We start from the raw sequence: 27,494 nt of genomic DNA on the forward strand, positions 1-27,494 counted from the left end.
TTAATGATCTTGAGAAGTGAGAACTCAAGGAGGAAAGTGGACAATAACAATGGGGTCAAATGAAAGAGGAATCTGGGGGAAAATACTTTCATGAGGTGAATCTTATAAAGAGGGCTCCGAATTACTTGACCATAGTACAGTCAGTTTAAGGCACATTGAAGACATATATATAAAGAAAACCTTAATCCCCATAACTAGAGATTTTAGGGGATAACACCTATTATGGGGTTCAACATCTTTTATAAGGATAAACCCTTATAGTTAATTACATCTTAATTAGTTGAAACTACTTAAGAAAACTCCCAATTAAGGTTACAGAAATGTTTAAGTGTTTTTGTCAAAGAAAGAAACATCAAATTCTCATCTTAAGGGTAATAGAGTCCTAAAGATTCCAGACTATCCTATAGGTTTATGTTTAGTTGAGGCTTGTCCTTCATTTTGGGTTTTAAATTTTGACCCTACAAAATAAAGTTAGCTCATCTAACAATATACAAAGTGAATCTAGGATGACATCCAATTTTTATCTTCTGCAGTCCTGCAATGCAACATTAACAAATATTATATTTTAGTTAATTTAGTTTGTTTGTTAATTTTTTAGTTTGTTTGTTAATTTTTAATATTTTTAAGTTTTAGACAACTAGGTCAAGATTTCCATGGCTCTGTTGCTCCAAGTTTGTCGGGCACTATGGTTTACTTAGTCTGAGAGGTGGTTAAACTACTATGACTGAAAGATTCTTATTAGCAACCATAGATTGCCTCGTCCAAGAGATCTTTGTAGATTTGAGTATTTGGGGTTCAAGTTGCATTCAGTGTTCTTTGTTAATTAAGGTTTCATTTATTTTTTAATATCTTTTTTGGATTTTAGCGTTTGGAATTTTTTAGGTTACCTAAAACTTATTAGCCTATTAATTTAATGTTTTATTTTACAATTTGTTTATTTTGTTTAGGATGACCCAATCTATTGCGCATGGTTCCATCATCCCGAATCATTGAGATTTGTGGTTTGATTAGTCACAAGTGATTGGAAGATATTTTTTTAGCAGTCATGGGTTGTCTCTTCCAAAATACCTTTCAAACCAGGTTGCATTTTTTTTCAAACCAGGTTGCATTTTCAGGTTGCATTTTTTAGGTTAAACTTTAAGTTTTAGTGGCTTTTAGGGGGAATTTTATGTTATTTTGTTTAAGTCGGTTAGTTACTTTTAGTCTAATTTTTTCTTGAATGAGGCTAAGTGTGCCTTTATTCTCGTATGAGAAGTCAACCCCTACTTAACCTCTACTCACCTAGATCTAAGTTGAATAGTTCAAGTTGGATTAAACTGATCTGAAGTGAGCCTTTAGGTAATCTGAGTTAACCTGAGTTAGGCTAGTTATCCCTCAAATTATCCTTTATCCTTATCCTAATTTTAATAGGATTAATCCAAGTTAGCTCAATTTACTTGGAGTTGAACTAAACCCACTTAAATTTAGATAAACTTAGTAAAATATTGAGTTCATCAATCATCAATTCACATTAACTTAAAACTAACTTAGGTTAGACTGAGCCGATTCAAATTAATCATCATGGATTGAGTCAAATTGAAGTTATATCATACTTGATTAAAGTCCAAAATAATTTTGACATGAATTACTACTCACGTATAAGTTTGATTAGACTTGAATAAATCATTAATTAAACTTACTCCAAAATTCAAGTTGAGTCTCAAATTAGGTCAATTTGAGTCAACTTGATTTAAGTCGAGTTGACCTTGAGATTAGGCTGAGTTGGATCATTATAGTGGTTAAGTTGAATTGGGTTAATCCACACTAGGTCGGGTTGGTCCGATGATTTAGTTGAATTGGGTTAACCCGGTTAAGTCGAGTTAAACTAGTGATTCATGTGAATTGTGTTAAACAAAGCTAGGTTGGGTTGACCCTGTGTTTTAGTTGAGTTGGATTAACTCGAGTTAGGTCGGGTTGATCCGGTGATTTAATTGAATTTGCTTAACCCAAGTTAGGTCGGTTTGACCTGGTGATTAAGTTGAGTTGGGTTAACCAGAGTTATGTTAAATTTATCTAATGATTCAGTTGAGCTGAGTTAACCTGAGTTAGGTCAAGTTGATCTAGTGATTTAGTTGAGTTAGGCTAACCTTAGTTAGGTCAGGTTGGCCCGGTGATTCAATTGAATTGGGTCAACATAAGTTAGGTTGGGTTGACCTGGTGGTTCAATTGAATTAGGTTACCTTAGTTAGGACAAGTTGACCTGATAATTCAGTTGATTTGTGTTAACTTGATTTAAGTCAAGTTAACCTGATGTTTCAGTTGAGTTGGATGAACCAGAGTTAGGTTGGGTTGAGCTGGTGGTTCAAATGAATTGGGTTAACCTGATTTAGCTCATATTAACCCGGTGATTCAATTGAATTTAGTTAACCGAGTTAGGTTGGGTTGACCTGGAGGTTCAATTGAATTGGGTTGACCTAGTGCTTCAGTTGAATTGACTAAGTCTAGATTAGACTAGACCTTTTAGAGATTTATTCAATCTAAGTCTATGTGAAACCTGGGTTCATTTTGAACTAAGACTAAGTTGGATTAGACTTAAGGAATAGGTTTGATGTCAATTGAACCTAAAAAGGTTGACTAAGTCTAATGCAAATTAGAATTAGGGTTTAGGTTTGATATAAGTTTAACCTAAGAGGGTTAATTAATTTTAATGTGAGTTAGACTTAGTGATTTGGTTCAATGTAGGTTGAACCTAGGAAGAGTTAACTAAGACAAATAGGAATTGGACTTAGGTTTTAGGTTCAGTGTGGGTTGAATCTAGAAGGGTTGACTAACTCTAATGTAGGTTATACTTAGGCTTTAGGTTCAACGTGGGCTGAACCTAGAGTTTATAGTTAGGTTAAATTAGGCTCAATGTGAGTGGAACCTAATATTCATTTTAGGTTAAATTTAAGTTGAACCTAAGAGTTTTGAGTTAGGTTCAACTTAGTTTGAACCTAGGGTTAGGTTTAGCCTAGAATTTAGGGTTAAGGTTGGGTCTAATATGGTTTAGACCCAACACTTAGACTTAGGTTCAAGTTAGGTTGATCCTATGGATCTAAGGTTAAAGTTGAGTTTAGTATGAGTTAGACCCAACACTTAGGGTTTGGTTCAGGTTAGGTTGAACCTATGGACATAGGGTTAATGTTGGATCGAATATGGGTTAAACCTAACATTCAGTGTAAAGTTCAAGTTAGGTTGAACCTATGGATTTAAGGTTAAGGTTGTTTCTAATATGGGTTAGACCCAATAATTAGGGTTAGGTTCAAGATAGATTGAACCTATGGATTTAAGGTTAAGGTTGGGTCTAATATGGGTTAGACCCAAAACTTAAGGTTAGGTTCAAGTTAGGTTGAACCTAGGGTTTAAGTTTAAGGTTGGGTCTTATATGGGTTAGACCCAACACTTAGGGTTAAGATGGGTCTAATGTGGGTTAGACCTAGGGTTCAAGGTTAATTTGTTTGGTTAGGAGAAAATCCATTGAGTTAACCCTTTAAAATCAAGGCTTTAGAATTAGTTTACTGTTTTAAACCAACCTGAGGACAAATCAGGTTTAAGATGGGTCTAATGTGGGTTGGCCCTAGGGTTCAAGGTTAAGTTTTATGGTTAAGAGAATAATCATTGTGTTAACCCTTTAATATCAAGGCTTTAGAATTAGTTTAATGTTTTAAATCAACCTATGGACAAAGTTGGGCAAAAATTAAAAAATTAAATTTACAATTTTACCCTTACATTTTTCATTTCATGTTTTAAGATTCTTAATAAAATTGTTATTTTAAGATTTATTTAAATTCCTTAGATTTTCACTTCAATTTCCATTTTAGTTTGAATTTTTTTATTTTTATTCAAATTTTTATAATTATTTTTCTAAATAATTGTAATTTTGATAAAAAATTCACCATTTTAGGGTTTGGGTTTTCCTCTGATCTTGGAAAGATTAGAGATTATTCCCAACATCAGAGGGAAAATACCATCCAAAATTTGTAATTTTTATTCTTATAATTATTTTTAATGATTTAAATACTTCTCAGAGTATTAAATTTATTAAAAATTAGATATAGGTTAATTTTTTTCTAATTTTATTTTTTTGAATTTTCTATACCAAGTAATGAATTTTTAAATTTTTAAACATTTTTAAACATTTTTTTGCATATTTTAATTTGAAAAATCTAAATTATCCACTTATCAGACTCAAAACTGATTCGAACCTTGGTGTCGTCGAAAGGTTAGGTGGTCATATGTGGTTAGACGTGATTTAGGCGTGGTTACAACTATTTTAATTTGAAAAATCTAAATTATCCACTTATCGAACTCAAAACTGATTCGAACCTTGGCGTCCTCGAAAGGTTAGGTGGTGATATGTGGTTAGACGTGATTTAGGCGTGGTTACAACGCTAGCCTTCAATTTGCTCTCCCTATTCCATCTGGTTGCATTTTCTGACTCCATCATGTCCTCCCATTTATAGTACAAGAAAATGGATGATATCGGTTTATCATTCCCATGGGTTGATAAACCAAGCACTGTTCATAATAAAAATCTAAAATCTTCCTCAATTCACAATGAAATCATGCATGATTTGTCCTAAAGCTTCGTCTCTCCTAGGCAATCATATCCATATAATTTATTAAGCATGAAATGTTCATTCACTTCATAAAAGACAAAATCCAAAGCAATTTTTTATTCTTGATCCATACCTGGTCCCAAGAGGTGTAGCCTCGATTAGCTTTGACATACACAATCGATGTTAACTCACAAAGCTTTTCCTTGGCTCAATTTGGATTGAAATTGGCTCTAACTATAGGCTAGGCCAAATGGTGGGTCAGTTTGGTGTTGAAGTAGGTTAGAAGCTACGAGAAGGCTTGATTTTAAGTTTCTAAGAAGTTCATGTATAACCCAAAAAATGTCCTATTTTTGGCTTAAGAAATTTGGGTTTCTCAATGGGTTTGATGGGCTGAAAAGATGAAGTTTCAACTACCTGAGTAATGGGGAAAAACCTTGTTATTGGGAGCAAGAGAGTTTTGAGGCTCTATTAAAAGCCTAGTGTCTCTTTAGGGATTTCAAGATTACCTCTTTTGTAGCCATTAGAGCCCATGGAGGAGCTCAGTGGTGATTGGAGGAGTTTGGATGGCTGCTAAGAGGGTCTCAAAGGACTTTAGAGGATGTTTTTGGCCATGGAGTTATGTTTTTCCATTTCCCATGGTATGATCATCATGAAGGTGAGTATGGAGGAGAAGGTGAGTTGGAGAAGGCTTGGACTTCATTAGAGGGCTTTGAGGTAGATAAGGCAAGTCATATATGATCTAGCTTGACCATCAAGGCTTAGTTCAAGAAGGATTTATAGTGATTGCCATGTGGGATGACATGTGTTTCACCCTTCATCATGACTTAGACCAAGCCAAATATTTGGGCTTCATAGGTCTTTAATGGGTTATTCTAGTCCTATCATATGGTTTTGAGTCATGGATGACCTAAGAAAAGAAATGGGAAATGAGTGGATTTGGGCTTTGAATCCATGAGTTGGGTTAGAATTTTTTTTTAAGGTCAGGCTTGGATTAAATAAAAATTATTTTTATGAGTAAAATTCAAGATTTCAAAATTTGGGATGTTCAAGAAGAAGCAAATGTTATATGGGATAAAGTAACAAACACTATTAAACAAGCAGCAAAAAATGTGCTTGGAAAATCAAAAGAAAAAAGTTTTTTATAAATAAAAATAATTGGTGGTGGAATAATAATGTGCAGTAAAAGATAAAATATAAGAAGTTATGTTATAAAAGTTGGTTTAAATGTAAAAGCTTAGAAAACTAGGAAAAATATCAAACAGCCCACAGGGATTCTAAAAGAATAATTTGTCACGCTAAAAATTTTTTTTTTAATGATCTTTATAATAGGTTAGATACTAAGGAGGGGGAAAAATATATGTATAAACTAGCCAAACAAAGAGAAAAGAAAAGTAAAGATTTAACTCAAGTAAAATGTATTAAAGATGAAAATCAAAAAGTATTTTTCTTAGAAAAACATATTCAACATAGGTGGGTGAATTATTTTGATAAACTTTTTAATGAAATTTCTGAAATTACGATCGACCTTGGTGATCTTAATATTGTGAATAATAATATAACATTTCATTTTTATCGTTGCATTAGTAAAAAAAAAAAGTTGATGAGGTTTTAACAGGAGGCTTTAAAGAAAACCAAGGGTGGAAAGTCTGTAGGACTTGATGATATCACAAGTGAAGTGTGGAAATATTTAGGAGATTTGGGAATTTCTTAACTTACTAAACTCTTTAATATTATTTTAAATACTAAAAAGATGCCCGAGGAGTGGAGGAAGAGTATTTTGGTCTTCATTTTTAAGAATAAAAGGGATGCACAAGAGTGTGCAAATTATAGAGGAATTAAGGTTATGTGATACTTTAAAGTTATGGGAGAGGGTAATTGAACATAAGTTAAAATGCATTACAAAGATTTCTCATAATCAATTTGGATTTATGCCTGGTAGGTCTACGATGGAAGCTATACATTTACTAAGAGGTTTGATTGAGAAAATCAGAGATAATAAGTAGAATCTACATTTGATTTTTATTGATTTAGAAAAAGCTTACGATAATGTTCCAAGATATATCCTTTGGAGAGTTCTTGAGAAAAAAAGTGTTGATAAGACTTATATTCAAGTCATTAAAGATATGTATACTAGAGCTATTACTTGTGTTCTAACTGAAGGAATATTGATCAAATATTTTCCTATTTCTATTGGATTACATCAGGGATTGGATTTAAGCCCATATCTTTTCGCTTTAGTTATGAATGGTCTTACCAGACATCTACAGGAGGATGTACCTTGGTGTATGCTTTTTTACTGATGATATCCTTCTCATGGATAAAATGAGAGAAAAAGCCAGAGAAAAACTTGAATTATGGAGGTCTACATGGGAGTCTAAAGGCCTTTCTAGCTCTAGTGACAGAAGTGTGACTTTGGGTGATCAAATTATTAAAAGGTGTGAACAATTTAGATAACTTGGGTCTGTTGTTCAAAGTGATGTTGATATAGATGGGGATGTTAATAGTAGAATTCAAGTTGGTTGGTTGAAGTGGAGGAATGCTTTGGGTCTTTTGTGTGATAGAAATGTAGTACCTCAACTGAAAGGAAAATTTTATAAGACAGTGGTGAGACCTGCAATGCTCGATGGCCCTGAATGTTAGCCTTTAAAAGAGAAGCATAAATGTTAGCCTTTAGAAGAGAAGCATAATAATAAGTTGAGTGTTGCTGAGATGAGAATGATTAATGATTAGGTGGTTGAGTGGCTTTACACTTAGAGATAAAATGTGAGGGTAATATATTCGTGAGAGGTTTGGAGTGGCTCCAGTGACGGAAAAGATTATAGAGAGTCCCCCTAAATAGTTTGGTCACATTAAACGTTGACCATCTGATGACCTTTTTAGGAGAGTAAATGTTTAGATTTGACTTATGTTAAGAAAGATTGAGGCCTAGGAAAACTTGGGCTTATTGTATAAAAAAAGATCTTAATTTACTAGAACTAAATGAAAATATGACACTATATAGGACGCAATGGACAAAAATGATTCATATAGCCGACCACACATAGTGGGATTAAGGCTTTGTTGTTGTTGTTGTTGTTGTTGTTGTCAGGTTTGGGTTAGTCTCATCATAATATTATTTTTAATTATTTAATTAATTTAATGGCATCTATGGAGATTGAATCCATAGGATTTTGGTTGACCACATGGCTATAAGGTTGACCATATGAATTCATATGGTCTGGAGTTGACCACATAGTCATGTTGTTGACCATATGGACATGTAGTTGACCATGGGGGTTCATCATATGATATTTTTCATCACCATATGGTGTGAGGTCTAATTGGAGGGTAAGATAGTTAACTAAAATTAAGATAATTAACATTTCTTGGGGTTTTGGGTTGACTTGGTTGACTCAGAGCATGTCTTGTACATAGAGGTGAAATTGGAGTCCTAACTTGGTAAAACCCCTAAACTATCCCAACCATGGGGTTAGGAGGCTTGGGCTTGCTCTAATAGGGTCCCAGAAAGTCATAGCACTAACCTATGGGCATGGGAAAGGTGTGCGGTGAGTCTTAAGTGAGTTCAATAAATAAACCCCTAATAAGTGTGGTCTATCGAACAAGTATGTCTCACATATTGGCGTTGACCGAGCTAGCCAATGCAACTCTAGAATATTTTAGTTTGTCATAAATTTTATAGTGATCAGTTAAGATTAAGTCAAGATTGTCACTGGTATTCCAATGTCAAATTAGCCATTTCTTAAAGGAGAGCACTATTGTTTTGTGTCAGAAGAGTCTCAAATCCACTTTTAGAGCTTGTTGGGGAAAAAAGACATCAAGACTCATGGAGAGGTCCTATCAATTCCCAGAATGTCAATTTCATGTCCCTATATTTTGAGGAAAGAATGCTAATGGACTTACATCCTATATAAGAGGAGAACAAGTAAGCAAGAAGAAAGCTGTGATTCCATGTCAGAAAGGCCTTACATCCTGCTAGCAACAGAAAATAAATGTTGTATTCTATTGAAGGAGATCTTGCACCAATTTTCAGGGATGTTAAATGTCAAGTTCCTTCTTCATTAGGTAGAAAATGTGATGGAATTATATCTTAACTAAGAGTCGAGCAGGTAATCTAGAGGAAAACAACAATTTTGTGTCAGAAAGGCTTTACACTCTACTAGTAAGAAATAGAATAGATGTTGTATTCCATTGAAGGAGGTCTTAAACTAATTCTTTAGAATAGATGTTGTATTCCATTGAAGGAGGTCTTATACTAATTCTTGAAGATGTCAAATGTCAATTTCCTATTTCATTAGAAAGGAATGCCAATGGACTTATATCCTAACTAAGAGAAGAACAAGTAAGCTATAGAAAAGCTATGAAACTATGACAGGAGGGCCTGACATCCTACTCACATGAAATAGAATGGATGTTGTATTACATTGAAGGAGGTTGTACACCGGTTCTCAGAGTTTTCAAATGTCAAGTTTCTATTTCATAAAGAAGGAATGATGGTGGACTTATATCCTAACTAAGAGAAGAACAAGTAAGCTAGAGGAAAGCCGTGATTTTGTATCAGAAAGGTTTTAAATCCAATAATGAGAGGAATCTATGTAAAAAAATCACATAGAGATGATTTGGTTAAGAATTGTTACAAATTCTTAATGTTTGTTGAGAATAGGCCACCCAGAGGAAATTAGACCTTGCCTTAGTTGTCTTTAGTTGGTTGTTTCATTTTGTTTCACTGATTTACATTTATTTATATGGGTATAGGACATCCAAGGGAAATTACACCATACCCATAGTTGGTTTTATTGGTGTAATTGTCAAGGATTGAGTTCATGTCATTTCATAGAATTTTTTTGTTTGTTTATTAATGTCATACTCTCTTTATTGATTTATAGGTGTTTGCTTTGACCTTTTTGGACCTGCACAAGCATTATCAGTAGCAAAATACCAATTTCAGTAAAAGGTCTAGTTCCATTTTTTATACAAAATATATCATGGCCACATAAAAATGTAAAAAGGATGTCAAGAGTATATTAAAAATCATGTCCACATAATCAAAACATCAAGCAGTGTCTATCATCATGCATGTCATATTCTTTCTTATATCTAATACTGACTTATTGAGTTTTTCTTTGTCATCTAGCAATGTCATTCATTACGAGACCTATTGTGGATAACTTACACTCTGAGATACTATCACAGAAAAGTTCTTTCAAGTATGACTCAGGTGCTCAGGTATTCATAGGGTCATGGCAGTTCCAAGGCTGAATCCTTTGAAGTTCCGACATAGGCTGTTAATCGATCATATTTTTTTGGGATGAATCTATCTGAGTGTAATCAGAATTCTTTTCCGATCAATTCTCAAAATATAATGTTTTGCCATGTCAACTCTATTTTCTTATAGAACCAATACTAACTCATGTGAGAGGGATATCTACTATGAACCCCTAAATTCACCAGGTCCTCTAATCTATATTTCCATTCCAATTAAGCCGCAACATTTATTCAATAAAGAGATTGTACAGAAGGTTCTTTCAAAATTGTGACGATCTATATGAGGAGGAATACAATCTCCTTCTTCATAAATATTAATGATACAATTATCATGAAGCTAATCAGAGGGTTATATTCTCTATGCCACCTGTCATTAAAATATTTCAATTATTGTTATGATCATAGGATCTACCAAATCATATCTTAAAATGCCTGGGGGATTACCATCTCCATCTTCAGTAAAGTTATAACAATGGTCGTATTGTATGGTAATCCTACCTTTTCCTTGTTTCCATCGATTGGGCTCTGAATAAGTCCTATTTTCTAAATATCTAGCTCATTCTCTATCACGGGCTTCCTTCACATGTTCAATAATATTATCTTTTTCTTCTTCATTAAGAACCTTGGTGAACAACTGTATGACTTCTAGTGTTAATTTTTTCGTCATTAACTTTCTTAAAATGCTTGAAGAAGTGTTGCTTGATGGTTTGCATGCAACTCAATTCTTCTTCAGAAATGATTTGTCTAACAATAAAATGTTTTGACACTATGAAGTCAATGGTCTATGTAGTATATATATTAGGTGTCAAGATGGCTTTCTCTATCTCATCTTCATCAAAGACAAAGTATTCTATCCCTAAGATGGGATAAGCTTCTCCATAAGTGTATTCCAGAATCTGAAATTCAATTTCGGTGAATTCCTCCATAGGCTATGGTGGAAGCTCTTGTTATCAGTATTTCTTAGCTCTTTCTAGCTGCTTTTTTATATTTATCCACTGAGTATGTGTCAATCCGATCTTTATTTTATTCAATTCTATTATTGAAGCATCCATAATTCCATGGGTGGAGACAACCACTACTGACTTTAACTTCCCACAATTAGTTTTCTTCTTTTTTCTTATCAGGTCAGTCTTCTTTCCAATAGTCTTTCATTGCCTAAGTCAGAATTCTAGAATGGGTTTTCTTACTTCTGCTTTTTTCTGACTAACAATAGATAGAATTAGTCCATTATACAATAATTTTGCCCATGCTACATTAAAGTCAAAATAGATTCTTGATCCTTTCTTAACACATTGACAGTCCAGAGCAAAGCATACACCGCCACAGAAAGCGAAAAAAAGTCTATTGTACAACATTTTTCTATGAGTAACAAGGTAATGTAAACATGCTAGTCTTAATTTCATCTCATTTTTGTTGGTGCATATTTGATTTTAGTAATTTTTTTTTAATTCATTATCATTGTTATATATTTTTTTGTTTGATTTATTTTAAGCAATCTTTTATTATGGTGTAGAAAGCTCATGGACACCTACCTAATGAGCAAAAAGAAGTTCCTGAAAGCAAATTTCAATCATGCAATTGAAATGAAGTTAAAAGGGACAAATTTCAATTCATGTTGTCATTATTTTTCCAATTTACAAACAAGTCATTTTCAAGTTGCATAATAGTTTTTTAAATACCACCAATTGATTGGGGGCATAATTCATTCTCCTTGATAGTTGACTTGTTGTTAGGCTCCCCTAGACCTAGAGTATATCTTTTTGATAAATATAGACCCTCCCATGTTGGTTCAAAACTTCCACCTATTTTACGGTGAGTAATAATATGTCTTCAGAGTACTAAGACAAAATCACCAATTTGAAATGTTCTTAGATGAACCAAATTATCATGGGCTCATATAATTTTTGCTTAATACTATTTCAAATTCTATTGAAATTGTAAGTTTTTACCCTCCAAACTATCAAGCTCTTCTAGTTATAGATTTGCATTTTCTTCTTCAGTTATTTTGTCTGAAACTGTTATTCTGAGAGGGGGGAGTTGTACCTCAAGCGGAAGTACGGCTTCAGACCCGCAAACCAGAGCAAATGGTGTTGACTATGTCGGTGTTTGGTATGTGGTATGGTATGCTCATAAAGTTTTTGACAGTTACTCATGCCAATCTCTTGTATTGCTAGTTTATGTCTTTTTCAAGATTTGAACCAAAGTCTTGTAAAAGGCTTTGACTAAACCTTTAGCTTTTTGTTAATAGATTGTAAATATTTTCAATCTATTACGTGTCTTCGAACAAAATAATTTTTTTTTTATATATTTGAAGGTTGTCACATTGTCGGAGATTATCTTTATAAGAACTTAAAATCTATGAAAGATTTGACTTCTGAAGAATTGGACCACTTGATTTGCATTAACTTCCCTGAGTGGTACTGGCTCTGCTCATTTGGATAAGTAGACTATAGTTGCTAGTATAAACTGGTGGCCTCTAGATGATGGAGGGATTATAGGGCCAACTATATATGTGCCCCACACTCAAATAACAATGACACAATTTTCAAGTGTAGCACATTTGGAGGTTGGTTTAAGACCACTACTTTTGTGTTACACTGTTAACAACTCAAAGCAACTCCTCTGCAATCTGTAATCACTGTTAGCCAATAGTCTCCAAGTTGTTTTATTTTAATTTTCATTTTTGACCCTAATTGATGTGCACCACAAAGGCCTGGATAGAATTTTATAACAATTTCTTGATCTTTAAATTTTTTCAAAAACTGTAGCCACATATGATTAAAAGACCTACAATAGAGAAAATTGTTTACAAGAGTGTAAGACAACTCTCACTGCTTGATTTGGTTTAAGTAGAACTATCTTCCTGGATAGAATTTTATAACAATTTCTTGATCTTTAATTTTTTTCAAAAACTGTAGCCACATCTGATTAAAAGACCTACGATAGAGAAAATTGTTTAGAAGAGTGTAAGACAACTCTCACTTCTTGATTTGGTTTAAGTAGAACTATCTTATGGTAATCTCTCAGTCTATAAATATTCAATGATTGATTGTTGTCAAACTGAAGTAGAATCATTGCCCTCCTGGCTAGCTTTCCAGAGAGCGTCGGTCGAGTCATTAGATACTGCAGAGGGTTGACTCTCGAGATGAGACTCACCGTATGAGATAACATGTAATGAATTATCTTTTGAACATTGAAGATCAAGGCTAAGCAATGCTTCTCAAATGTAGGATACCTTATTTCGATAGGAATTAGAAGAAGACATAGATAATAGTGCAATTTCATTACCCTGATCATTGATTTGGTCTAGCAAGGCTCTGAGGGAGTCATATAAATCCACGATGTAGAAGATCATAGGTCTTCCTGAGATAGGGACTGTTAAAACAAGAGGTGCCATTAAATATTGTTTGATAGTTTCAAAAGCGTGTTGTCATTTGTCATCCCACACAAAAATGACATCTTTTCTAGTTAAGGCGGTGAGAGGTTGACACCTACTTGACAAGTTCAAAATGAAACATCTTATAAACACCAACCTGCCTTAAAAGGACCATAATTGGGTCATATTCTTCGGAGGAGGCATGTTTAAAAATTCCTCAATTTTAAGAGGGTCAATTCCTATCCCACGATGATGAATAACAAATCCTAAGAACTTCCCTGAGGTGACACCAAAGTTGCACCTTAAGGGATTAATTTTAAAATTAAATTGTCGTAATCATTCAAAAATTCTCAAATCATACACAGGTTCATCCTTTCATATGCTCTTGATGAGTAAGTCATCCATATAATACTCAACCTGGCTGTGAATGAGTTCATCAAAGATCCTTGTCATAGCTCACTAGTATGTCGCACCAACATTATTAAGTTCAAAGGGAATTATTTTATTACAGTAAATCCTAAATGAGTGCTTGAAAAGTTGTGTTTGGTTCATCTTCTGTAGACATTTTGATTTGGTTGTAGGCAAATAATTTGTCAATGAATGAGAAAATTACATGTACTGTGCAATGTCCACCATTAACTCTTGGTTGTAGGCAAATAATTTGTCAATGAATGAGAAATTACATGTACTGCGCAATGTCCACCATTAACTCTGGGATTGGTAAAGGGAATTCATATTTTTGGACAAGCTTTATTTAGATCTCTGAAGTCAAATCCTAAAAATTTCTCTGAGGTGACACCAAATTTGCACCTTAAGGGATTAATTTTAAGATTAAATTGTCATAATTGTTTGAAGATGATTCTCAAATCGTACACAGGGTCATCCTTTTGTATGCTCTTGTTGAGTAAGTCATCCACATAACACTCAACCTGGTTGTGGATGAGTTCATCAATAATCCTTGTCATAGCTCACTAGTATGCTGACACAATGTCCACCATTAACTCTGGGATTGGTAAAGGGAATTCATCTTTTGGACAAACTTTATTCAAATATTTGAAGTTAATGCAAATCCAAAGTTAGCCATTTTTCTTTTTCACTGGCACGATATTGGACAACCAAGTTAGGTTTTTTCTTCTCAGATAAAGCCAGCATCGATTAATTTTTTAACCTTGGCAATGACTAGTTGTTCGATTTGCATACACATCCTTCTTGGAGCTTATTTTACTGGGATCAAAATCTGATTTATTCTGAGTTTATGGACTTCCACCTTTGGAGAAAGTCCGAGCATTTTGTCATAATTGCAAGCGAAATATTCTTTTATTTTTTAGTAGTTGAATTATTTCTTTTGCTTCAATTTCATTAAGTAGCGAGATGATGAAGGTTGGCCTTGGGTTTTCTTCGGTCCCTAAATTGACATATTTTAGCTCATTTATTGTTGATTTAATTTCTACTTTGAATTTTGGTGGAGCATCTTCAATTGAAGGTTCTTCAAAATCAGGTGGTTCCGTACATTTGATATATGTTCTTCGATGAGAATAAAGAAAATTTCCATATTATGTAGAGGTCCTAGCAAACCAAGTCCAACACCTTCCTTTGAATTGGGATTTCATGATTGATTTTCCCATAGTTGTTCAAAAAGGTGAGATTGGTTTGTTAACCACTATTTTGATATCAAACCACATTGAACAAGTTTTTTAACATATGGAGAATGACGTTCAACAGGACGTTCCAATAAATTTAAGAAATTTTCTTCTTTTAATTTTATATTTATTTTAGAAATAGAAAATGAGGAACCTCACTGGAACTTAATTTGTTTCATACCCTCATTATGTATATCTTTGACCACCAAACTCAACATATTCTTCGAAGAAATCAGATTTTGGGTCATAGCCTATACTTAATGATTGATTCTCTCATACATGGACTCACACTCCTTTTCTTATTCATCCTTGAGGGATATTTTGAATTATGGTTTCTTTTGAGTTACCACCATCATTGTCTTTTTCTTTATTTCTTCCTCAAAATTGGAGTCTAAGCATATGTTAATCTTTAAAGGATTCCTTATTTCAACAGTTGAGTTTTCTTCCTCAACCCTATCCTAAGCCTCGACCTCAGATCTAATTTTGCGAGAGTCTCCACCCTTTGATTGAATCATAACATGGTACTTTCTCAATTTTCTTCTCTTTTTCTTTATCTTTTTTGTTCATTTCTTTTTTTATCCTTTTCTTCTAAAATTTTCACCACATTCTTGGAGAAAATTTTCTTCTTCAATGGGGCGTAGTATGCAACATCTTCATGTATGCCAATCTCATCTACTGAGAATGGATGCATGTCACCCTTAATACAATATTAAAATCCTTCATATGGATTTTTAATACACTGATATAGTGACAAATGAAACATTTTGTATTTATGGAGTCAGGGCAGGCCAAGTAATGCATTAAAAAAAGTTTTAGAGCTTATGACATGGAATTTCACAGTTGTCACCAAATTAACAATTTTGAGGAGTAATGTAATTGACCATACGACTCTTTTTCCTTATTGGTTGAAGCCACATAGCCTCATCTTAACAGTTGTTAGCCTACAAGCATTAATGTCTAAGCAAGCAAGTGCTTTTAAACTCATAGTATTAATTGATGCACCGGGGTCAATAAGCACCCTCGAAAGCATGATGTTGTCATTATCGACTGAGATATATAATGGGTGGTTGTGTTCATTTGTGCCTAATTATAAATCATTATAAGAAATGCAACCTTGGTTTGTTTTTCCAAGAATAATCCTCATTTAAAGAAGTACTAGCCAACTATGCTAAGAAAATTTCAGAATCCAAAAGAGCTTTTATCAATGATTCTCTCTTTTCTTTGGAAACAATGGGAGTATCATAGATGAATAACTTTGTCGGTAATTTCTTCAAATGGGCTAGAACATTGTAGTCCACTTTTTTGTAAGTCTTATCAGTATTTTCTTGAGTTAGTATTTCTTGTATTGATGGAACTACATCTTCTAGTACAATGATTTGTTTTCCTTTTTTGTTTGGATCCATCCTTGGAGGTAAAAGCCTTCAGCTCCTTAATTAAATCTCAAAATATTTCTTCTTGTTCATGTGTAAGATTTGAAGTTTCTTCTAGGAGTACCTCATCTAACTTCTTTGTCTCTGAGTAAGATGATTTCAATTCTATGGAAATTGGTGTCCATTGCAAATCGAGCATAACAATGTTACCTTCATTTTCATGATCATGGTATTATTATTGTTAATGTCATTGTCATAGTTGGGTTTATTTTGATTTTCATCTAAACTATTAGGATAGTGTACAATTTGAGGATTATCTAATGGATCGAAATCAGATTGGTTGTTTTGGAAGCATTATCATAAGAAATAGACAAAATGTTACCTAAATTAAAATTCTTTGCATTAACTTTCCCAAAAGGATGAAGAAAATGTCATACAAAGTCAATGGATTGAAGGATTTTATCCTCAGATCTGAGACAGGCAATTTAGGAGAAAAAAGTAGAAATATAAGAAGGCAAAGGAACAAAGGAAATAGCAGCCCCTATGGTGTGATGACCTATAATCCTCCCGATTTCATTTTCTCTTTTTCTTTTCTTTTCTTTCTTTGTTGAAGGGGGCTTCAACATCAAGGTTGAGGCTTGAGTAGCTTTCATCTTATTGAGGACCTTCTCTGACGGCTTGGTCCATGATACGTCCCATCCATCTTTATCTTTATAGGGGTCGATAGGAACAAATTCACTTACCGAGATTACATTGATCGAACCCTTTTTGGGCTCTTTCATGTATTCTTACGAGATGAATATGTTCAAAGCCTTAAAGTTATATTCTAACCAGTCCTTGAAGACAAAATAATCTTCAATATTATGCCTAAGCATCCTGAGTTAGGTGCAATAATTAGGCTGGTCCTTCTTGTTAATTTCCCTTGACCTTCTAGCCTTGGGATGCGACAGATTTGTGTGTGTTATTTTTACAAATATTTTCAATATTATAAAAGACATACATTAGTTATAATAATAAATATGTAATATAAACTCAACCAAAAAAAACTTTAATAAAAATAATTTTATCTTTTAAAAATCTTTATAATGTCAAATTCTCTAATAATAACATAATTATATGTATCGCTCAAGTAATAAAGGGCTCAAATGGAGTCTAAGATATCGATCACACAGAGAAGCTGGAAATGCTTATAAATAAATTTTTATGACTATAATGTGAATCACAAATTTAAACTACAACATTTAAGTACTAAATTCGAATCTAAAGTAATTGAGTGAATGCTAAATAAAATGCAGTTAAAAGAACTAGGTTAATTAAACTAATTGCTAAACTTTCAAAAGTACTTACAAAAATTAAACAAAATTTTTGTGACGAAGAGTTAAAATTTAAGAAAGCATTCTTCCCCTTTACAATGAGTATATAGATTTTGAAGAAATTAAAATCTTTTGAAAATATATAAAATTGTTTTGTGTCAAATAGGAGCAGTCATATTCTTTACCCTCATCCAAGTGCATAAAGAATATTAAAAAATCCAGAGTTTGGTCCCTAATTCCATGGTCATGTTGGGAGGATACCGGTTGCCACTCTAGAGCTCCCACTACTCCATCACCTGAGGGCTAACAATCTTGCATTAGTTTCCAATCAATTGGATCAAATTGAGGATTTTAATCCGTCACCTTAAAATCTTTAATTCAGCATCCAACAAAGAATATTTCCCTATCTATTTGCACTCAACCCCATGGATGAAATTCTCTCCCATGGAATCAAATGTGATTCTCATTATGTTGTAGAAATGATAGTCCTTTAAGAATATATGTTTCTCAACATATTTTAACATTTCACTTAGCCAGATCGAAAAGTAAATGAAGATCCAAGTTTGAATCATAACAAATTATTGACATTTAAAACTGTATAAAGCAAAATCAATTCTGTATAAAACCATATCTCAGAGTAGGGAGAAGGATAAAGAAGATTGCTCTGAATTTATGAGAAGGATACGACAAAACACAAATTTCATATATAAAAACAAGTTTCCAAAACAAAGAAATAAAATGCACAACTTATCTCACAAACCTTCCCAAGCAAATCCTTAGAAATTCTCTTCAAGCACTTTCCCTCTTTAAAAGCACTCCCAATTCTCTTTGAAAAGTGTAATGAAGAAGAAATCTCTCACATTCCCTCTCCTCTTACAATCCTTGAAGAAAATTTCCAAGCCCTTGACTTTCTCTCTCTCTCTCTCTTCTCTTCGAACTCCTTCTCTCACACCTCTCTTCAGCCCCCCCTTCACATGCCACACTCATGCGCAAAACTTCACCTGCAACAAAAACATGAAAATATCCTTCTTTAAAGTGCAATATCACCAAAAATAAGCATTAAATGTTTAATTAAAATTGGACATCAGTTTGGTGTATCAAAATCCCCTAAACTTAAATGTTACTTGTCCTCAAGTGACACTTTTAATACATAAAAGCATATGACTTAGGATAGAGATTAGCTTATAAACTTAGGATAGACACTAACTTATAACTTCTATACTTTAGTTTTATAAATAAAACAATAAAATTTAAGAAAAACCTTTAATAGCTTAGATTCAAACTCGAAGTCAAAGAGTACATAGTAATCAAATCTAAGATTTTTGAATCTATATTTATTAATCTCTATTCATTTCAAGAAGAATTGTCATTTTTTATATAAAGGATACTTAGAATATTTATGAAAAAGAATTTCATGAAAACTTTACTAGTAAAGGTGCTAATACTCAAATATAAATTTACAAAATGTAATAAAGTCTTTTCCTTAAGTTGATTCAAGGGAAACCCATTTTTGATTAGACATCTCCTCAAGCTTCTCCTCACACATTTTTTCTTTTATTTTTTTTTCTTTTAGGATCTTTTCAATCATTTCTTTTCTTTCTCTTTTTCAAGTGATGATTACTATATATGGATGTCCTTTAATAATTTTGAACTTCATTATCCTGTTCTTAAAGTTAAAACTCTTTACCTTTCTTCATTTTATAAATTCATATTAGTTTTATGATTTTTCATAAAGTCTCATTATTTTCTTCTTACATGAAACTCTAAGATTCTTAATACTTCAAAAATACAATTTCCTTTTCTTTAAATAGAAAAACATAGTCTTATCATTTCATACCAAATATCTTTAACTTAGAATTGACCTTCATTATTAAAAACTTTTACTAATATTTACAAACATAAGTATAGTCATTTAAAGTTAAATCTTAATATTCAGGGTCATGCTAAATTAATTTTAAAAATACAGTTAATTGAGGATAAATAAAATTTAGTTTACTTCCTTTTAAGAGAAATTTAAGTTTCCCCCAAACTTAAATTTTTAAGAAATTCAAAATGTTCAGTTCAAAATTTTGTAGGTGAAAAAAATAGTAAATGCATGAAAAATAAAAACTAACATTTAGAGGATTTCTGAGTATGAAACTGGACTCTGTATATTGCAGGTACTAACTTTAAAAAAATAGACTTTAAAACATTAAATGAAACATAATATATTTTAAAGGATTTGCTAAGAATTAAAAACATAAACAGAAACTGAAAATAATAAAAATGCAAAAAAAGTAAAAATCTACTGTTACTATTTTAATTAGCTCTACAATACAATATTAAAATGAAGTTCTTACTACAACAGTTTCAAATAAAACAAACTACAAACAATCAAAATACTAAATAAACAAACTAGCAAACTAACCTCTTAAAATATCAATCTTCATCTCCTTTCTCATCATCATCATCTTCTTCTTCTTCTTCTTTTTCTTCTTCATCATGATTTGGAGTATAAGGAGTGAAGCTGGGGCAAGTTGAAAATTCCACATTATACTCACCCCTAAAATATCTAACCATAGCCTCCTAATAAGCTATAGCATGTTGAACTCTCCTATGCTTATATTCATCGTTATACCTATGCTTATATTCATCATTATCAGCTTTCCTTGCTTCAATTCCTCCAATCCTATTTTGCATATTCACAATATCCATTTATTAGATACTCCATAATATTTTCAAGTGAAGCAGAGCGAGAAGTAGATGGCCCTGTAGCTAATGTTGAGGGTTTATCACTACCTCCACTCCTGGACTCAATAAATGATTCAAATCTTTGAACCATATGCTTCCCAATAAGATTCTGTGGCTACAACTTTTCTTCATTTTTTATGGAACTCTACTTCTGATTATTCACATAAAGTGAAAATCAGGGTAGGGTATCCCAAACCACTAGCTGTAGCATTGCTGGCTACACTACGAGCATGATGAACTATAAGAGCACTAACATCTATTGCCTTCATTTTTTGAATACAGAAGTTTAGCATAGCTCTATCCTTTGTTACTTCGCTGAGATGATATTTGTTGGAAGTAATTTAGTAATTTAGCAGAGATGAAGTAATACCATACCTTTGACTAAAAAGTCATCATGAAAGCAGAGAAATTAACTTTCACATTATTTTTAATTTTACATTCTCCTCTTTCACCAGTCAAAAAGAAAATTACTTCATCGAGTGATAAATCATTCATCACGAGTGCAACATATTTACAATGAAATGCTTTCCTCAGTCCGTAAAAAATAGTAATACTTTCTCTTGAAAACTCAACTTGCTTACCTCTAACGAGGATGTGATCATCAGTAGTGAATCACAAGCTGACATCGAACTCTCGGATCATAGGCACAATAGCTACTGCAGTGAAGTAGCAAAACCTCTCCCAGTTTCTGGCGATGATCAACCTCTCACTCTCACCACCCAAGTTAGCAAATGCCTGTTCCTGGATCAATTTTCTTGATTGCATTTTAGTATTGTAAAAGTGTTGAGCCTTATCTTTGACGAATCTCCTAGCATCAAAACCTCTTGTAGGCTTTCCACTTTTTACTCATGGAGCCATTAGAATTTCTATGAAAATCTAAATAAAATACAAAATGAAAAATCTAACTCCGCAAGTATGATGATTTGGTAAGAAACTTTTCACCATGATTTGGCAAGAAACTTTTCACCATGGGTTTACTTAAAGCTTCTTCATCAAAATCCCAAATTTTGAATCTCCCATAATGTAGGAAAAATTCATGGTGAAAATAAAATTTTTTTAGGTTAAAGTGAAGCTCTTACCAAGAGAAGATGAAATCTAAGATCTTTGGCCTTTGAAATCTTCTTAAATGTGCACAATGTGAAGCATTAGATCATCATTTGGATGTAGGAGATGACCCAAGTAGTAAAAATGGTGTTTTACTGGGCAATTTCACGGTGTTCAAGCAAACTGGGTGTTTTCAGGACTCTGGCATCTTAGGCGCCAACGCCTAATTTTTCCAGATTTAATTTTCTGAGGAAATATGATGTGTACCAACCTCTAATTAACTCAAATAAATACTTATATTCATAATTAAATAATTTTCTAACACAAAACTTTCATAAATAACACAAAACTCACTTTTGTATATATAATTCGCACTATTACAAACTAACAGTTTTCAAGCCAACAAAATCTAATTCTATGTCAAAAGCAAACCAAATATCCTAACACTGAAATCTAAACATCAAAATCCTTAACAACAAACACAAATAGAGTTCAACAATGAAAGTAAATGCAATCCAACATAACACAATAACATAAGTAAGTAGTACTAAATAAGTGTTCCATGCATAAAGTAAGTTCAAATATCTTCTTCGCTCTCATTCTCCTGGATATCTCCCATGGATTGGTAGTTCACGTACAAGTTGTAGAAAGGTCGATAAGAAAATTCATCGGTTGAATCTTTTTCAATCCATGCATGTTTCTTGAACATACATACCAAACCATCTTCAATACGTCCAATATGTTCAAAATGTTCCTTCAGTCTCCAATCCAGATGATCCAAACTTTCATAAATATTCCCAATTACATGCATAAGGTTTTATACCTCTTTCTCTATCTTCTTGATCCTTTTCGAAAGTGTAGTGTGTTTGAACTGAAGTAAGACTGAATAGGTGATGAATTATGGGACGCTTGATCCTTTGGTACATTCATACCATTCTCATCTCCCATTCCAATGCAGTTGCGATAAACTTCTGGGTCCATAAGCTTCCAAGGCAGCTGCACTTTTTCCCAACTTGCATAATGCACTTGCAATTGACTTCACGATAGGAAAAAAAGGAAAATAGTGGATGGATACTCCAATCCAGTAGTAGATCCATTGACGATCAAACCCAAAATAGATTTCATAATTATTGCATCAATATCAATAGGTTTTCCATTTTTAATACAGTAATTCATTATAACACTCTCCTTAGTTACTTTACTGATTTTCATAGTGGGGAGTAATTTCAATGCAATAAAGAAATGTCATGCCTTAGATGCAGGATACAACAATGATGAAGAAAAACTTATATTTCCATCATTTTTGGCCTCTCAATTGGCATCTTCATCCATACAATATTGATAGAGTTTGTTCAATTAACTCTTGTAGGGGTAAAATTTGCATAGTGGCAAATAAGAACACTTTCAATCATAAAAATATCATTTATTATTGAAGGAGTGAATTACACAAACCTACCTCACACATAGAAAATTCCTTGGTTGATTTTATGAAGATTTGTATAAAACTCTTTCACCAAAGAAGCAACTACGGTGGCAGTAGTGTAGCAAACCACTTCCCAACATCTCTTCTCAATTATCTCTTCCACTCGAGTATTTGATGTATTGAATCCTCGATTCACAAATCCCCTTTTCTTAATTAGCCTCTTCTTCATAAGAACTCGATCATGTAACTTTTGCGCATCAAAACTGATAAACTTTATGTAGTTAAAAATTCCAAATCTCATAGAATTTTTAGTGTGAGAAACCATAGGAATTAAAAAGTAGTGGCTCTTCCCTAATTTTCCCTTCTAAAATAGACTTTGGAATCAGTTTTTAGGAGTTATAAGGAGAAGAACCCGCCTAAAACAACCTTTTAAAACATTTTAAGTTCTTTTTTTTTTGTCGCGATGCCTCAGGTGCCGATTCTAGCATTTTAGGTACCGACTCTCTGGAATGTGGCACTTCAGGCTCGAATCTGAAATATTCCTGATTCCAACTTTTTTTCCATTTTGATCTCAATCTAATAAATTTTTAAATCTTCCATAAAATTAGGTAAATAAAGATGTTTAAAAATATTTTCTCAATGTCAAGCTTTTCAAATACATGGAATCCATAAAAATTATGAATATATATATAAATATAATATTCCTAGCAGAAATATAAAATTAAAATAAACAACGAAAAAAATGGGTTGCCTCCCACAAAGCGCTTGGTTTAATGTCATCAGCCCGACATTCCCAGTTTTTATTCTAGGTGACCCAACATTACAATCTCTTTAACAACTGGTCTTTGACCATCATAATATGGTTTCAGTATTTGTCCATTCACTTTAAATTAACTTACAATCTTTGGATCTACAATATTAATAGATCCATAGGGATAGACTTTTACAATTCTGAATGACCCTTTCCACCTAGACTTCAATTTTCCAGGAAATAATTTCAATTTTGTATTGTATAATAAAACTTACTGTCTAGGCTCAAATTCATTTTTATTATCTTTCGATCATGCCATTCTTTCATTCTTTCATTATTAATCCTAGCATTATCATAAGATTCATTTCTAATTCTTCAAGCTCATTCAATTGCAATAAGAATTTCTCACCAGCATCTTTCAAAGTGAAATTGAACTCCTTAATTGCCCAATAAGCTTTAAGCTTTATGTTCCAATTCAACTGGTAAGTGACAAGTATTCCAAAAAATTAATCTATACGGAAAATTAATCTATACGGGGACATTCCTATAGGTGTCTAATAAGTTGTCCTGTAAGCCCATAATGCAGTATATAATCTAGTAGATCAATCCATTTTCTTAGGAATCACAGTTTTTTCCAAAACACTTTTGATTTCATGAGTAGATACCTCTACTAAATATATAATCTAGTAGATCAATCCATTTTCTTAGGAATCACAGTTTTTTCCAAAACACTTTTGATTTCATGAGTAGATACCTCTACTAGTCTGAGGATGATAAGTAGTTGCAATTTTATGCATAATATTATATTTTTCCACCTGCTTAGCAATTGTTGAATTCCTAATATGAGATCCTCCATCGGTAAGGATTACTCTCAGCATTCCATATCTTGTAAAAATATTTTTGATTAAAAATTTTGAAACACTATGAGCATCACATCGAGGCAAAGCAATTGCTTTAATCCATTTTGACACGTAATCCACAACAATTAATATATATACATTTCCAAATGAAGGTATAAATGGTCCCATAAAATTCAATCCTCATGCATCAAAAATTTCAATTTCCAAATTAAAATTTAGAGGCATTTCATTTTTTTAAAAAAATATTACCCACTCTCTAACACCGATCACATGTATATATATATATATATAAACATCTCTAAATAGAGTAGAACAATACAATTCAGATTGCAAAATTTTATAAACAGTTCTATCATTCCCAAAATGACCTCCAAATTCAGAATCATGATATTTTTGGATAATTTCCTGAATTTTTTATAAGGCACGCATCGTCTCATTACTAAATCTTTACATTGTTTGTACAAATATGGGTTATCCCAAAAATAAGATTTCGCATCCAAGATCCAAACTACTATAGGCAAAGTTGATTCAATACAGGAATCAACCAACCTCCCAAAAAAGGACAGATATCACTACGAAGGAGCAAAGGGTAAGCATGGAAAAGCACCAAGAGTACCTTCATCAAAAAAATTGAAAAAGAAGAACTTCAGTTGGAACAAAAAACTGTCTCCCTGGATCATGACTTGCAATTCAGAAATATGGGATCTCTAGCATGTCTCTTATTTTTTATCTCAGTTTAGGTATGTCATCTTCAAATTTGACCTTGTTTCTCTCCATATAGATAAGCCAAATAGTAATTAGAGGTATCACAACAATGTTTGCTTACCTTCAATGTTCTGGTGTTTCAGTAGTAGGTGCCACACATCTAATAAAAGAAAGAGAAGAGAGGTCTCCTTTTATCAATAAAATAAGTTTTACAGGTGGAGTCACATCCATCTTTGGTACCATAGACATTGCTCCTTGATGAGCTAGCCAATTAGCACACCTGTTGCCTTCCCTTAGAATATGATTCCAAATAATCTGGATATTATGAGTGGTTTTCATGTAGACAATTTTCTTGAAAATAGAGATCAGGAACCAAGGTGGGGAAAGGTTATCCTTTAGAAATTGGACCAGCCAAGAAGAGTCCAGTTCCACTATGAGCAGGTTCCAACCCATGATAGCAGCAGTTCTAATTGCCCACACAACAGCTAAAGCTTCAGCATGTAAAGCATTAATGGCTTCAATAGGTGACTGAAAATATAAGAGGCATTCCCCAACATGGTTTCTGAAAATCCCTCTAATGCTAGCACTATTCCTCTTAAAACTACCATCAGTGTTGATCTTTATCCAAGGGTATAAGGGTTTCCTCTAATGGATCAAAATAAAGTTTAATTGGGTAGAATGAGAACTCTTAGAATTTTTAAAGTGAGACCCCTCATAATCCTTAACTTTGTAGCCCATGAAATTGATTATCTTAAAGATATAGGTCTGACAGTTGATACTAATTTGGACTGCACTAGTTTCACCACCCTCATATTAGTTTCACCACCCTCATACTCCCCCCTCATATTTGCTGTTATTCCTTGCCATCCAGATGAACCAAGAAATAATGAATGGAATTATTTCAGCATGGTTATCTTTCCAGATTCTCCAACAGTCAATAAAATTATCAAATTCCAGCAGATGAGCTAAAAGGTTTAATTCCTCAACAACGGAACCAAAAACTTAATAACAATTGTAGATTCGATAAAGATATATATTTAAAATATTCAATAATGGTAAAGTCACACTTATCAACGCAAGTGTACGTATCGCTCAAGTACTATAGGGCTCTAATGGAGACCTAGATATTGATCCCACAGGGAGTAATATTAGAAGCTACGAACTATGATTTTAGAAAAGCAATACATAATCGCAACAATAGAATTCAAATTGATTATCTATCACTAATAGGCAATTGAAATAAATATGTAATTTTAACAACTCTTAAATAACTAATTATACTAATAAAAGTTTTAATGTGACATTCAATATATGAAAGCATCCTTCTCCATGTCAAGAAATTATAGTGATTAGATAAAGTGAATAAGTTCAAATTATGTTATGCCAAATAGGAGTATACCTATTCTTTACCATTTGGTCAAGGCATAAAGAACATTGACTAATCCTACGCCTGTTTACTGAATCTGTGGCTAGGCTGGGAGGATATTGACTCTCACTTCGAAGCTCCCAAGTTCCCCTCGCCTGAGGGCTAACATCTATACTTCAACACCCAAACGATAGGACCAAATTGGGGATTTTAGTCTGTCACTCTAAAATCTCCAATACTACGCCCTATAATTTTATTTTTCTATTTCATTGCACCCAATTTCCAAGGGCTTTGACCTCCCTAAATCTTGGATGTAATCTTCACTTTAGTTGTAAAGCTCAACATATTTTAACAAATTAATTGGCTAGATTGAAAGTAAATTCAGATCGAAGTGAAAAGATAATCATAACTTCTTTAACATTTTCATGGCTCAACCAATTCAAATCATCATTTCACAAATCTCAAGACAATTAGAAAGACAGAGAAAATTACTCAGATCTCTTGGGGAAAACACAACATTACTCAGAATTCATATATAAAAGCAAAGTCATACAAACTACAACAAGTAAATAACACTTATCTCGAATTCATCCCCAAGAAAACTCCTTGAAGTTCCTATGAATCTCTTCCTTTCTTTACAACACACAGAGTTTATCTTCGAAGTGGCAAGGAGGAAGAAATCTCTCACTTTTCCTCCACCCTTACAATCTCTCGAAAAATTCCTCACAATTTGACTCTCTACACACTACTAGGGCTCTTGAATGATGTTCTAACCTTCTAACTCCTTGAACTCTTGAGCCTCCTCTTCTCATTTTTGGCCAAAGTCTTCTTTTAAAGATGTGGAAGAGTTTTTCCAAGAGTTGCCTAAGCATCCCTCCAAAAATCGTCCACATTCAATGCATCTTCGGAAATAACCGCTGATCTTGCCGTCAACGTTCTCGAGGGCGCCGTCGACATGCCTTATAAATTATTTAATATTGAGTCTCAAAAAATTCTCACCATCAATACCGTTGGGCTCACCGTCGGTGGCATCGGGCTCGCGCTCGGCGCCCTAGTTCAAATCTTCACATTTTGGTC

This window comes from Phalaenopsis equestris, unplaced genomic scaffold, assembly GCF_001263595.1.
Source record: "Phalaenopsis equestris unplaced genomic scaffold, ASM126359v1 Scaffold000594, whole genome shotgun sequence".
In the NCBI taxonomy this organism is placed as follows: Eukaryota; Viridiplantae; Streptophyta; class Magnoliopsida; order Asparagales; family Orchidaceae; genus Phalaenopsis; species Phalaenopsis equestris.